Below are 12,799 nucleotides of genomic sequence, written 5' to 3' on the forward strand. Positions count from 1 at the left end.
ACCCTTTATCAAAAATAATAATAATGTAGCATCAAGGAGATACAACACAAAATGAGTATACAACGCAAATTAAGATGCACAACACCAACATGAACAGACGCACAATATAAAAGGACAGTTGGCAATAGTAAAGTTATGTCGAGGAGGGTGGAGGTCCTATCCATAGATATGCTGCCACCCATGTGAGTGTAAAAGCATCCCTGGCACCTGCTCCAACCATGTACACATCTTGTGAACAGCGGCCGGTACTCCATTTGGTATAGTGTAGACTGTTTACAAAGCCAATGAGTACATCGGTACTTAACATACAAGGAAGATGAAATTTTATTAATATAAAGCATATCATTTTTATATAGCCAAAGTGACCAGAATAAGTCAGAGGCTCCCACCCTTATTAGCATACTAAACTTGTTAGGTATGTTATAAGCCAGTGACCATATAGATTGGCAACACTTCTTGGCAAATACAAATTAAACATCAGTTGGATCATTGGCCGTGTAAAACGCACAAAATTACATTGGAAGAATAGGCATTTAATTGTCTCATCATGAGCACAAGCTTCCGTGCTAGTTACAACGCATGAGGTAGTCCTTTGTTAGCAGAACCCCATGACGTAGGTAGCACACAAAAATCCTATATTTAGTCATATCTTTGAATTCTCAATTTATTATTATTGCCCATTGGAATCTCCGAGTGCGAGGGCGCCCGATGACAGACCCATTTTGAGTTAGGTTCCAGTGAAATCCAACCCATTCTCGTGTAGGGTGGATTGAATCCAAATGAACTAGAGGATGGTGCCATGACACAAGATAGAGGGCTAAGAAAATCCCGCCTAAAAGAAAGATCTTGGAGGAGCTTAGAACTTGCGCAAAACTATCATTCTTATCGTGAGTAATGTGACACAAGGCTGGATACTATTCCAGGAGAGTAGCATTTCCCATCCATTTGTACTCCTAGAAGCGAATCTCGGAGCCTTCCTTGCTCGCGAAGGAACTGAAGAAAAAATATGTCTCTTGATCGCAAAGGAACTGAAGAAAAAAATATGTCTCTTGCAGCAACAGTCCTGCCAAAAATGTAAGTTCCCAGGCTTCCAACTTGCCTGAGACACAACTTTTGGGCCAAAATTCTTTTGGCGCAAGAGGGTTTGCAAGACGTCATCCACGGTAAGAAGCTTGTACAACCATTTACTAAGTAAGGCATAGTTTTTGACCTGGAGGTCATGTATGCCAAGGCACCCCTAGTCTATTGATCAACAACCACACTTCCTTTGGTCACCCAATTGTGTGCCCTGACCTCCCCGTATCCACCCTAGATTTGGGCTGGATATGAGGGGTGCCGGGCAGCCCAGACATTTGGGTCCGGTTTGAGGCGCCCGATTGGGCGACTTTTTTTTACCAGTCAGTGATCGCAGGGCCGGGCCCATAATGGTACCAAATGTGCGGCCCGCACAGGGCCCATAAGTTTGGGGGCCCCAATTTTTTTATATAGCCTAGTATTTCTGGAAAAAAATGCGTAGCAGCTGCCGCACTAGGGCGCTGGAGCTGGGCCTGAGGCCATCGAGCACTGGAACTCGTCGGATCGTCGCTTGACTCGATCGATCTTTCCCAAATAAAAATGGAAACTGCTCTCTAGCTATGGAAACGGGATCATGGGTCTACAAAAATGGGATCGCTATACCAGTCAATCGGGATCGCCTCGATCGGGAAACCAACAGGCCAACAGCAGTCCCGTCGGCGCCGCTACAGGAGTCAGGAGATGGAAAAAAGGAGACGAGATCGTCTGCTTGGTCGTCGCCTTTGCCTCATCAGAGCCATCGGATTCAGGCCGCTGTCGTTGTCTTCCTAGCTTCCTCTCCTAATTTTCAGACTCGTCGTCCCATCGGATCAATCTGTGACCGACTGACCGACTCCAGCCTCCAAGTGCTTAGCGAATCCTCTAGTTCCTACTCCTAAATTATAATTCTTAATTTCCTAATTAACTTTTGACAGGGACCGTTACTTCGTTAGAAATTGGTTCTTACCTGGATTAAAGATCACAGTATAGCAGTTCAACCGGACATGACTCAAAAGTAGGTGAGTAGACGATTTGTCTAATTGCAAAACATTGACATTATATTATTTACATTATTAAACTTTTCGGTGAGATTTATATACATTATAATTGCTCGTTAATTAGTTTTCCCCACAAAACTTTTTTGCTCGTTAATTAATTCATTTTTTTACCGAGATAGGGCCCCATTTTTTGTTCCGAACAGGGCCCCGGATTTTGCCGGCCCGGCCCTGAGTGATCGCTCCGTCTGCTTGGGAGTTTGAGGCCGGTTTGAGACGCCCAATTGTAGATGCCCTTACCTTCTATTGTTTTCATTCTTGTGAGAGGCGATGTAGGAATATTCTTACGTGGATTAAGTTTATGTGTAGTTCCATTGTTCCACACTAGTATCCTAGGTGAGTAAAGCTAGTACCAAGTTATTTATAGACCATCTAGACTAAGGGTTGAAAAACTTATAAGACCGCAGCCCCCGCGTCGTCCCCACTGGGGCGACTCGGGCAGCGCCCAAACCCAAGCCACCAGAGGCACAAGCTCCCTCCTCCCCTGCCGCCGGGCTAAGCCCGGGGGCCGACGGTGGTGGTGGGGGGCTCCCTCTCTCACGCGTCATAGGCGTGTTGTGGGGCCCCAAATCGTGTGGAGGCGCGGCTGGTCCACTCTAGGTGGCGCGGCGACGATGGTTGCAGCAAGCGGCCGGTCCTGCCTCGGGCAACGACAGTTGCAGGCACAGCGGGCGGCCCGGCCACGGGCAGCGGAGGCTGCAGGCACAGCGGGCGGCCGGCCACAGGCGGCAGCATGGACTGCGGGCGCGGTGGCCGGCCCTGTTCAGGCGACAACGGTTCCTGCGGGCGACGGCGGCGGCCGGCGATGTGGCGACGTACAATCTAGTTTCGGATCGGTGGCGGTGGCATGGAGGGCCTGGTGGACAAGTCGGCCACATGCGTGCTATGGCCTCCGATCAGATCTGATCTGGCTGGTGCGGCTTGTGGCCTGCGCACTGCGCGGCGGCAGAGATAGGTGGCAGCCCGTGCACACGTTGCTAGATGGAGGTTCGTCGAGCAGATCTGGGTGAAAACCTTGCTCTCAGCTAGTTGCCAAGGCCGGTGATGGCGGCGCTCTTCTGTGTCGTCCCCTTCGTAGGCATCGCCATGGAGAAGCTCCACGGTTCTAATTTCTACCTCTAGGGAAAACGCTAGATCAGTTGATCGGATGACGGCGGCACTCTTGTGTCGTTCCCCCTTGGGGGCGTCATTCTTGGAGGTGTGCATTAACTCGAGGGACCAGTGGACAGTTTCTGCGGTGGAGGGGCGTTTCAGGTGACACATCGACGATGTGGAGTCTCGACGGCGTGGCGCAGTAGGGTCTCAGCGACAGATGTGTGATGATGGACGCGCGTAGGAAGGTCGCGTCGTCTGGTGCCGTGGTGGCGTCAACGGCAGGCCTGGCAAGATGGATGCGTCAGTATCTACTCGAAAGATGAATAGGTGGAAGACAGCGACGACGACCTCTGAGAGTGTGTTGGACCCGTATGTGGCCCAGACCGGCAATGCGGCTTGGTTGGGGCCTCCGACTTTAGATGTCAGGCTTTGGTGCCAGGTCTTTTTGGTATTCGCTTTAGACAATCGGCACCCCTTCATTAACTAGGTACGAGTAGCGACAAATGTTGCCAAGATGGTGACTTCAGACTTACTGATGTATGCATCGTGCAGATACAGAGGCCGGGGTTCATTCTCCCTTTAAAAAAATTCTAGACTAAGGGCATTTTCAACGGCCTGTATGTAAGGATGTATGTAGAGTCATCCATATCATCAACCAACATTACTACCTACATATATTCCAATGGCTTATATATAAGTAACAATAGTCCATAATTACATTTTTCATATTACTACCAAAGCGGCCCGTGCGTTGCAACGTGAGAACAAAAATCATAATCTTCAATGGCCATGACCACATTTTGCTGCATCACCGAGATATACTATCACTATCATTTTTCTGAAATACAGAACAATATTTGAAAATCATGAACATTTTTTAAACCCGTGAACATATTCGAAATCATAAATATTTTTCAAATTCGTGAATAGTTTTACAGATTTTCAAACATTTTCTAAAATCTTGAACACTTTTTGAATTCATGAACATTTTATACTATTTACAAACATTTAAAAATGTGAATATTCTTTAAAACATTTCCCTTGAATAGGCAAACATTTCTAGAATCGGCCAATATTTTTTGAAAATTGGAGGAACAATTTTTTAAATTCACGAATAATTTTTTGATTTAACAAATATTTTTTGAAATGCATGATCATTTTTTGAATCAATAAAGTACTTTTTAGTCCCAAAAGTTTTTTGAATTTTTAGGATATTTTTCAATTCATGAATATTTTTTGAATTGACGAAATTTTGTTCAGTTTCATTAACATTTTTTAATAGTCAATTTTTAAAAATCATGATTTTTTTATTTCCTAAAATTTGTTTTCAAAATTGCAAACAGTTTTGAAAAATGATGAACATTTTATGAATCCACAAAGATTTATTAAGTAATAAAAAGTTTATTTCAAAATTCCCATTTTTTCATTTTCAAAACTTTTTTGAAGTCCAAAATTATATAAAGTGGAAAATAAGATAGGAAAAATCAACAAATAACAAACGGGCCGCCCGAACATGGGCCGGCCCAAAGGGGGCGTTGTGTCTTCTTCCAGCGTGCAGAGCGCATTATAGAAGGTTTCTACTGCATGGACCAGCCCAGGCGGGGATTTCCATGTGTTAAACGTTTTCTTTATCATTTATAGGTGGCATCAATGGGTAATATTTTACAACTTTGGCGACAATTTCGATGACGTACCGCCAGAAAAAATAGCCCTTTACTATTAGGTATAGATTATTCTTATCTCAACTTTTTTTCTTGGCTTGCTTAAATCTATAGTATGAAGTTTTAGCAACAGTGAATCATCTCTCTTCTATTCATTACTTTCCATATAAGATTTAGATGATGTGGTCAGAGCTAGCGGATGATGACATGACATTGTCGGAGACGCCCTAAGGATATGGATAAAAATAAGGGGAACATGTACACGAGAGTATAACCAAAGTCAGCATAAATGGCCCAAACAATCTTCAACCTACTACTGAAAAGGTAGCCTACATGGCGCATGCAAGATCCCGAGTCACTTGAAGGGTCAATATAGACATATGGTGTTTGTTGAACTTTAGGTGTAGAAACTTTTTTTTTCGCCGTTATGAAGGTGGTATTTTGTTTGCAAGGTTTACAGTCTTGTAGGTAGTTACTGAAAAATTTCTTTTCTAGGTTTTGAACTTAAGGGCCTGACATAGCTCTTGACTGCATGAGTAAGACATGAAAAAGAATGTTGCATGTGCATTTTTGGAATTTATGTGTCTGCTGGTATGGTGTTTGAGTTGATGTTTGTATGCATCGATTTTATACTAAATCATCTGTATGAATCATGAAGAATTTGGTTATAGGCATAGTATACCAATAAATGCTTTGATGATCACAACTCAAGAAACTAACCCATGACAATATATCCATAGTGTGTACTACATAGCATAATAGGCATGTATTACTTATGAAAGTATTTGTATGGACCACATCATAGTTAAAGAAACTTGTGCGTCTCCCTTAGTCTTTCTACAAGAAACACATGAACCTACGGTCGAAAGCATGCAGTGAAGGAATTGATGTCTCTTTGACTACAACATGCTCATATGAAATAATCAAGGGACCTTAATCCGAGAAGGCATTTGAATGCAAATGCACTCATTTTCTTCTTTCATATTTTCACATACGTGAAAAAATCATGTACAACAACACGTGATGGATGGATGGATGGATAGAGATTCAATTCAAAACAAACAAGTCATAGAAACAATCAAGTTAAATACATATTGTTTAACTAGAGAACATTTGAATGAGAAAACAAAAGGAAAGCACACCAAATCACGCCACATGCAGCTTGAGTCCTTCGTGGTCAGGTTCGCACGAGTATTGTCTCCCTTGAGAATTCAAGAAAGCACAAAATTAAGACATAAGTAGGAAAGAGTAATTTTCATGAGCTTTGAGGAGGGAAGGAACCTGCATGTTCTAATCATCTTCTAAATTCGTTACTAGTTGTTGTTTGATGATTTTAGGTACCCCACTTCACGTTTCCATTTAGCTCCATAATCTCAAGACTCTGAAGTCTTGGGTAGTTGAAGATGCATGAAGGAATCTCATCACCTTGCTGACTCGGATGGCCAAGGAGATACATGTACCGGAGAGTAGCCTCGGACACACATCCTCCATGTTTCACATACTGAAAGTTGTGCATCTTAAATGACAGTATGCTTCTTGTCATCTTGTTATCCAATGGATTCCACTCTCATGATCCCGATGAGGCAGGCTTTACGCCATGGAGCGTATGTAGCTCACTACCAACCTCATCATCATCTTCTTGTTTTTCGACACCTAGTGGCATTAACATTGCAGGAAGTGCTAGTGTTTTTGCGAGCACGTGCCGAAGAGTCTCGATCTTTCAGAAATCCTACTGAATCTCCTCTACCTGGGTAATGCTTATGTCGAGCATATGCAAGTTGAATAGCTTGACGATGTTGGATGGGAGAATGCGTAGGTTAGGGGAGTCGGCACATAGATATCGCAGTTGTATCGTGTCACCAAGCCCATCCGACGGCACCTTGAGCTTCGACCCCTTCAAGGAGACTACACGAAGGAACTTTGACCACCTCTTCTCATTATGAACACTCTTCTTCTTTGCCCACCTCAACCGATCTTCAACTTCTTCTCATCGACATGACATATGAAGGAATGCAACTTCATGAATTTTTGGTAGGTGGTATACATTGATCTACAACCGCTCTCGATAGAGACGCAGCGTATAGATGGCGACACAAGCACATTATATAGAACATTGTTGATAATCTCCATGAAGCCAACATCGAGAATCTCTGATTGCATGAACACTAGGATGCTTCTGTAAACTCTGACTACCAATATGCCACCGCCAAGTTTCCTCTCCTCCAACTAAACAAGGCATCTCAAGACCAATCCCTTCATATAGTCGTCCCCTACCTCCTCCAGAGTCTTTCCATAATGCCAATGACTTTTATTGATGATGCCTTCTACTATCCACATTTGAACAATCTCATCGGCATCTTGCCATGTGTCCTGGGGGTATGCGATGAAGTATAGAAGCACGACTTGAGATCGTCGGGAACATCGCTTCGAAGCTTGTCCAAAAGATGGTCTCTATCGCCCTTCTTGTGAGGCAGATCTGCTGATGTGGCTGTTGTAGTGTTGTTGGTACCTTGCAGACAAAAGTTGTGGCATTGGATCCCATTGGATTGGTTTCACCTTGAATCGAAGCATCCCGACAAGTGGTAGTATGCCCATGAAATGTCCTCCCATCATACTGAACATTTATTTGGAAATCATTATTTCCATACCCCTCCTGTTCTTTCCCCGTCATGGCAAAAGCAACAACCAGAAAACCATTTGGAGCCGGATTGAAATACAAATGGCTCGCACGTCTCAGCGGGTGTTTATTTTGTGAGGTATACATGGATTTTTTGTTTCCTTCTTTTATCTAGCACGCAAACGAAGAGTTGTCCTGATAAAATTTTAATTTGTGATTAGTTTTGCACTACAATTTGATTTTCAAACGTTTTCCAAGCTTAATAAAGCTACAATTTTTCGAATCTATGAAGTCATACAGAGCTGTTCGCTAAATGGCTTCGTAGAGAGCTGTTCTCGCTCTCAATCTCCAGAGTCACTGGTCGCTCCTTCCCACTATCACCGACCCTAACCCTCGATCCCCTTTCTCCACTCCTGTGGCCATGGACCCGCCACCGCCGGCGGCGGACTCCATCCCCGTCCCCGACGAGCTCCTGGAGGAGATCCTCCTCCGCCTGCCCACCCCGGACACGCTCGCATGCGCCTCCGCCGCCTGCACCTCCTTCCGCCGCGTCATCAAAGGCCGCCCCTTTCGCCGCCGCTTCCGCGCGCTGCACCGGCCTCCCCTCCTCGGCTTCGTGGATGGGGCCGAATTCCACCCCGCCCAGGCGCTGCACCCCTCTACCCCGCTCGCCAGCGCCCTCGCCCCCGCGCCGTAGACTTCTCCTTCGTCCCGGCCGTCGCCTCTTCTTCCTCCTACTTTGTCCCGCCGGGCGTCCAAGACGACGGGGAAGGCCCCCGCTGGAGCCCCGCGCGACGTCCGCGACGGCCGCGTCCTCCTCGATTGGATCTCCCTCCACCCCCGCGTCGTCGTGGACTACGTGGGGCTACCCCGAAAATGACTCCGACGTATGCATCCTCATGGACTCCTGGGAGGAAAAGAATTATATGAGACCAGGTCTCACGGGTTAGCAGGTGAGACCCATCCTGATGGATGACACGTGGCATTCACAAATCACAAAGCATCTACCCCACCCCCACTTAAAATCAAGGGGGTGAGACCTATCCTGACGAAGAACTCTGTGCCTGCCCCAAATGGACCAAACGGGAGCGGTGCAACGCCGCCGACTTCCACCTCGCCGTCTGCGACCCCCTGTCCCGCAGATACGTGCTGCTTCCAACCATACCTGAGGACCTCGCCGCCCAGCCGCAGGAGTGCCTTTGGGATTTCCTGGCCGTGCTTGCTCCCAACACCAGGGACGACGGCGAGGAACAGCCCTTCAAGGTGATATGCGTAGCAAGATACATGACGAAGCTTGTCCTCTTTGTCTTCCCGTCCACAACTTGGCAATGGTCCATGGTCGAGTCTCCCATCTACCCGTCTTTGGGAAACATGTCCTGTTTTGACTATGTGCGCGGCTGCTTCTACTGGACAAAGCTTTATGGATGGAGTGATCATTTGATGGTGCTGGACACACACACTCTGAGGTTTTCCGCTGTCGACCTTCTCACCGGCTACCATGTGGAGCTTAGAGGTCTGCCTGGCCAAAGCTTTGATGAACGTCGACACCCAAATGATGTTGTTTTGGGCCGAGAAGGAACCCTTGAGATGTTTTCTCTTGTGTGTCAACAATAACATGGGTCCTTTGCACTCTACCATACATCTCTACAGAATAATTCCCAAGAATGGAAGCTCGAGAAGATCATAGAACTGCCTGGGAAGTATCACGACCATTCCATTTCCAAAGTGGGTGCAGCTGAGGGATACTTGTTCTTCAGAGGCGCTCCAGAAGGTACTCAGATTGAGAATTTGGATTGTTACTCACTGGAGGTCTCGACTTATGAAATAACCAAGGTCTGTTGCAAGATGGAGAATACCTATAGTCGCAAACGTGCTCTCCCCTACTTTAGCTTCCCGCCACTTTTATCGGAACCAACTATCTGATCAAGTGGTAAGCTTAACTATTTTATTTATGTTGCCATTGGGTGTATGATTTTCTTGTTCTGCTCACATGGTTATGTAGAAAGTTAATTATTGTTCTATTGGGCTTGTCAAACTAGCTTGAAGAGGTAACCAATTGATGGTTTGATTCTGCACGCATGTTCTACAATTGTTTGCAATTGTGAAGATCAATGCAAAAAAGAAAGATTACATACCAATTTCGAAAGCTAACTTTTATTGCTCCATATCTTAGTAGAGAAAATGGCTTTTGCGACTTCATATGGTACATCTTTAGTCACACTTTGCACTTAAACATCATCCATTTATTTGGACGATGATGTTCAAAACAAGAATGTTGCACTACATGTAACCTGATTTTTTGAGTACTCTTTATTTACCGTGTTGTGTTTTCAAGAATCTAGGATTCTTGGGAAGCACGAATAAACAGCTTGTGCACCTTTGTTCTTAAGCTATATTTAGCATATATGAAAGATTCCCATTGCATCAACTGCGCAGTTGCTTCAAATTTCTACTCCCATTTTGTAAATATAGAAAGTTAATTATTGTTCTATTGGGCTTAATTACCTTGTCAAACTAGTTATGACAGGTAGCCAGGTCATGGTTTGATTCTGCATGTATGTGTAACAATTGTATGTGATTGAGAAGGTTATCTGAAAAGAAAGATTACACACTAGTTTGGAAAGCTATTTCTTGTTGCTGCCTATCTGAGGAGAAAAAATGGCTTTCACGCTTGCATCTTTGTGCAGTACATCGTTGGTCATACACTCATACTTAGCACTTACTTCATATTGTTCATCAATGTTCAAGATAAGAAAGTCGCATAACCAGTAAGTTGATGTTTGAAGGCCTTGAGTCTTGTATTTATGAGCACTCCTTACTTACCATGTTATGGTTTCAAGAACAGAGAGGGTTCTAGTTTGCTAAGTTTTTGTGTATATTGATTCCAAGCTGCAATATACTATGGTAGCTTGCAGGCCTTTGTTCTTAAGCTATATTGTACTCTGCTATTTCGCACATGCCTCCTTCCTAAGAAAATGGGTTGGGAAAGATTCACGTTGCATCAACTGCAGTTGCTTCAAATTTCTAACTGCATACATGTATGCAGATCTGAGCTCGCTGGCTTGGTCTTGCTTGGGCCATACATCTGGAGTTGGATGGTGGATGTTCAAGATTGTGCTTATGTAGTCTGATATGTCCGTACTAAGCGTTGTGTGCATGTAAGCAGCGTACGCTGTCAGCAAGTTGAGTTGGACCAGCACTGACGTCTAAGACTTGGTTTATGTTGTGTACTGATGTTTGTGTTGGAAGACTTCGGGGTTTATGTTCCCTCTTTCAATCTATGTCCTTAGTCTAGATGGTTATCAGTAATTGAGAGAACTTAGCTTTTATCTGCAGGAGTGGAGTGGATGAGTTAGTTAATTTCTTTTATTAAGATGCTTCCGATGAGTTCATCTCTAACGCCTGCTAAATTCTGTCTGAGTTGCTATGGTTGAGTTTCTTGCGCACTGAGCGTGGATGTTGTGTGCAAAAAAATGATGACTGGCTGTAATAGACATGGATATCATACAAACATCAACTTTCAGAGCTTCATTTTTCTCAGAGATGTACTCAAATTTGAGTTGAGAGCATCATGTCATCGTCTATCAATATGACAGAAACTTCAGAAGCCTTTTCCATGTTCAAGAGTCTGAAAACTAGAGGCGCAAAACTTGATACACCACAACACACCCACAAATTTGCGAGCTATTCTACCTTGACCTACTTTTTACAAACTTTTCTACCAGCACCAGAATAAACCAACTTCTACAAACTTCTCAACCAACACCTGGAGCTATCTTCAACAAACACTATCTTGACCCTTCGATAAAACCCAACATGGTATTGCTACACAGCCTAAGCAGGCAAGGCAAAGTGGTTCAGGGTCCTGCACGGGCCTAGGTGACAGGTTCGGCAGCAGGCTGCGACTGGGATGCGCGAGCCCGAGCTGCGGTCGCTCTCTCCAATGCCTTGAGCCGGTTAGCTTCCATGTGCGCCTTCTGCTCCTCTGTCAGCTCCACTTTGCTTGGCTCGCCTCCAACATTTTCCACTCCATCTGGCGGTTGATGCAGTTGTGCAGTTCAGAACTGCATCTCTGATACAAGGACAGTGTCAACGAAGAATACATAGGTCCAGGAAGAACAAGGTCGATTAACATGATGCAATGGAATGGAAAATAAAATAGCCATAATATCTATTGGCATTTGTGAAATGGCACAAGGGCTCAGATTAACATGTTCCATGCATATTCCCCAAAGACATACTCATGTACTGTTCCTTCCTGAAGAAGAGTGGCATGATAAGAAGCTTTGAAAAAAAGTCTTCATGTGGATGTGTTGCAGGCACTGTCTTTTCCATTGATCCACAGTCACTAAAATGCAGCCCCCCTAAATAAAAAAACAATTGAACAAGGGGGGGGGGGGAGGATCCCCACCTGTATATATTACTCAAAAGGCCCAAGGGGCAAGTTACATCACGGGTTACAGCGAGAGGATATAGGCGCCAAGACACAGCAGCCTCCCTACTGACGGGGTCCTTAAACCTAAAGGCCAAAAGCGTGAAATCTGAGATAATGTTCGAAGAGTATCTAGGGGTGTGTGTTGTTCATTGCGAAAGACACGAGCGTTCCTGGAGTCCCAAAGTTTCCATAGTATGGTGGGGGCGACGGTGGGCCAAATGTTGATGTCGAGGCCGAACGGTATTGTAGTATCCCAAAGAAGGTCGATGGAGTGAGGTTGCTGCAACCCCAAGAGGGACCGCACCTGGATCGCGCATGGGCAAAGAATGGCGACGTGCGCAGTGTCCTCATGGGCTAGTGCGCACCACGGGCAGACCGAGTCAGAGGTGATGGTCTTTCGGTGTAAGTTCGCCATCGTGCTCAACCTGTCACGACAGAGAAGCCAGCCGAAGGTCTTGACCTTGATAGGTGCCTTGGAGCTCCAAATGTACCCTGCGTTGAGATCGATCTCGTGGTCGGAGGAGAGCAACGAGTAGGTGCACCTCGAGGAGAAGGAGGAGCCGTGGTTGAGGAACCTGTCGTCGGGCGTGTCGTTGGTGGCAACATCCTGCAACAAAGACAAAAACAGACGCAAGCTCTACAGAAGCAACATTGGTTAGGCGGTTCCGCGGAGTAGCAAGTAAACCATTATGCATGACATGTCACTAGTAGAAAAAGGGCCTTTTGTCCCGGTTCTGGAACCGGAACTAAAGGGTCGTTACTAAAGGTCCCCCCTTTAGTCCCGGTTCTTATACGAACCGGGACTAAAGGCCCTCCACGTGGCTGCTGCCTGGAGGTCCACCTTTAGTCTCGGTTGGTAACACCAACCGGTACTAAAGGATTT

The 12,799-nt window shown here is 45.3% G+C and overlaps 1 pseudogene; it reads left to right on the plus strand.

Annotated features, from left to right (window-relative positions):
* Window positions 1-7,902: 7,902 nt before the first annotated feature.
* Window positions 7,903-9,404, plus strand: LOC123153950 (uncharacterized; annotated as a pseudogene).
* Window positions 9,405-12,799: the final 3,395 nt, after the last annotated feature.

Source organism: Triticum aestivum, chromosome 7A (genome assembly GCF_018294505.1).
Source record: "Triticum aestivum cultivar Chinese Spring chromosome 7A, IWGSC CS RefSeq v2.1, whole genome shotgun sequence".
Taxonomy (NCBI): domain Eukaryota; kingdom Viridiplantae; phylum Streptophyta; class Magnoliopsida; order Poales; family Poaceae; genus Triticum; species Triticum aestivum.